Source organism: Lactuca serriola, chromosome 4 (genome assembly GCF_051521515.1).
Source record: "Lactuca serriola cultivar US96UC23 chromosome 4, Lser_US96UC23_V15, whole genome shotgun sequence".
Lineage (NCBI taxonomy): Eukaryota > Viridiplantae > Streptophyta > Magnoliopsida > Asterales > Asteraceae > Lactuca > Lactuca serriola.
This window is the reverse complement of record NC_136411.1, coordinates 29361180-29364030: the sequence shown is the minus strand read 5'-3', so window position 1 is coordinate 29364030 and position 2851 is coordinate 29361180. Positions and strand designations below refer to the sequence as shown.

The 2851-nt window shown below is 32.3% G+C and overlaps 1 pseudogene; it reads right to left on the bottom strand.

Annotated features, from left to right (window-relative positions):
- Positions 1 to 225: 225 nt before the first annotated feature.
- Positions 226 to 672, bottom strand: LOC145100020 (small polypeptide DEVIL 4 pseudogene; annotated as a pseudogene).
- Between the last annotated feature and the right edge of the window lie 2179 nt (positions 673 to 2851).

The window sequence follows — 2851 nt, the reverse complement described above, 5'->3', positions numbered from 1 at the left end:
AACCATAGTTATGAAAAGAAAAAAAAAAGTAAAAAACTACAATTAAATCCTCACAATTTGTCCAAAATTATTTATTATTGCAAAGTATAATGTTTTAGTAGAGCCTTTTCCCAAAAACAAATGGTTGGTTTGCGCTGGATTTCAAATATAAATCTAGAAAGAAAATTTAACCCTTAGTTTTGGATCGAACTAATACATCTAACAATTAAAGTAAAAACAAAATGATAGGGTTAAAAAACACAAGGCTAATAATATACAATGAAGCCATGTAAAGGCTAATATGTAGGATTACAAAATTGTGAAGTTCCTTACACATATATGTCTCTATTTACACATTCTTTTAAGAACAAATCTAAGGAAGATGTAGTGAATTAACAAATCAATCTTGGTAACAAAGAAGCATCACCACACACCTCCTAATTATGTAAAGCCTTGCTTTTTGCTCTTTAAGAACTCCTCCAAGCTTACTTGATACCCTTCTCTTTGATCTTCCCATGCTATTGCTTCCCATCATCTTCATTGTTTTACTAACAAAATTAAACCCGAAAATGTGTTTCTCTTCTACAAGAACTTGATAAGTGATGATTTAGAGAAAAGATTAGTGAGTTTTCTGAAGTGATTGGCAAAAACAAGTGGTTGAGTTTGAAGAATATTGTGGCAGAGAATGGTGGATGGGTTTCTTTATATAGAGGATGTTTGGACATGAGGTAGTTTTAGAGTAGGGTGGGTAGGGGTCCTTGGGTCATTACAAATTTTCTTTGTGGGGTTCACTTCCCACTTGGTATTTCTTTTTTCTTGGAAATGTATATTTTGAATAAAAGAATAGTATATTTGATTTAGGACAAGATAGTATGTACATATGTATAGGTAACATATTGTATACATGTCATGTTCAAATGATGATAGGTGTGGGCATCACCCACAAACATGATGGGTCAAGCATTACCTCAATGAGGTAGCATCCACATATAATTTATGAGCCCCCCATCTTCAACTTGTTCGTCTTGAGGTTATCATTGGTTTTATGGTCTTCTTCATGTGTGTGCATTTACTCATATATTTCCTTATGTGTGAAATATGTACCATCTCTAGGGTCTTCTATTCTTTATTTGAGAATATCTGAAAATCAGATCCGAAAAGATCAGAGTTTTGTTGTTTTGTTGTCAGCTGATCATTTCGTAGATAATATGCATATGATATATTTACAGTTTCAAATGAATTTGAGTATGTTTCAAGTTCTAACAATTTTAATAAGCCAATTGATCAGTTGTTGCATTGGTTATAATCGTGTCATCATATGATTATGATTTGTATAGAATGTATTAATATGAAATTTATGTGATGGGACAAATCTTTCATGACATGAATCCTTGTGTGGTCCTTCCCAAACCATGTTTATTTTTTCTTTAATGTGAAAATAACCCTAATATCTGAAAATGATCGTTGTATGACACATTGGCACCAATAATTTAGATGGCTTAGGTATATATAAACATATGCTATTAATCCATCTTCATGCCTCACTAATCTGAATCTATATGATGTCAATTAATACAAAGATGAAGTGTAAGACGGAAATTGTTCAATAGATGTAAAAGAGTTAAATGATAAAAAAATAAAATCGAGTACGAATTTAAAGACAAGGTAAAGAGATGGAAATTATTCATTGGGGTTTTATCTAACAAGTTCATTGGTTTTAAGCAACCAAATGTTAGCAAGTAGCCATGTATACCTTATTTTCTACAACAATTTGTATTTTTTACAAACATCTATTTGTAATTTTACCTCAACTAATATTTTTTAATATTAATATCAATTTTTTATCACAACTATTGTACCATTAGTCACAGTTTGTAAATGGCCAAGTGAAACTCGTAAATGACGTTAGATGGGTCCCATTGTATTAAATTCACTTGAATATGTATTTTCAAACTTTCCGTAGATATTTTATTTATTTATTTAAGTCTAATCCAAAACAAATTATTTTCTGAAATTTCATCAAAGAGAAATACGTATTTTCAAAATCAGACATGTCCGTGTAAAACGGCGACGACAAATAACTCTTTCTGCGAATAGTTTCTTACATAGAAATTATATATTTTATTATTAGTTATTAAGTTATAAAAAATTACCGCTTTTAAATAAAATATTTATTTTTCAACTTATATTTATTTTTTGGAACAACGGAATTTTGTTAAAAAAAACTAGCAAGAAGCTAGAAAAAGGAAATTACAATAAATTACAAGCAAATGCAGGATCACGAAGCCATGAATTCCAAGAGATATTAGCTTTACTACATCTATTCGTGACCCAAAAATAAGAATTTTTTACGACATCATAAAAAATGATCGATTTCCTAGGCAACACCGTTTCAAAGATAATGAAATTACGGAAATTCCAAATACGCCAAGAAGCAGTTATGATCACCGCATCAAAAGCTTTCCATTAACCACTTCTCCAAGGGAATGAGTTTGACCAAAACAAGATCGAATCCATGGAAAGATGATTAGGAAGTCATCATTGGCATGGATTGGTTGAGTTCACATCGTGCAGACATTTTATGTTACGAAAAGGCCGTTCGCCTTAATCTGCCAACCGGCGAAACCTTCCTTGTCTTAGGCGACAAACCTAGTACCACTCTTAGTATTATATCAAGTATCCAAGCTCAGAAGTACCTACGCAAGGAGTGTCATGCATTTTTAGCACATGTTGTAGATGTGAAACGAGAAATCCAGGACATCAAGGATGTGCCCGATATATGCGATTTTCCCGACGTGTTTCCCGAGGACCTTCCAGGAATACCACCCGCAAGACAAGTCGAATTCAGAATCGATCTAATCCCCGGAGCTAC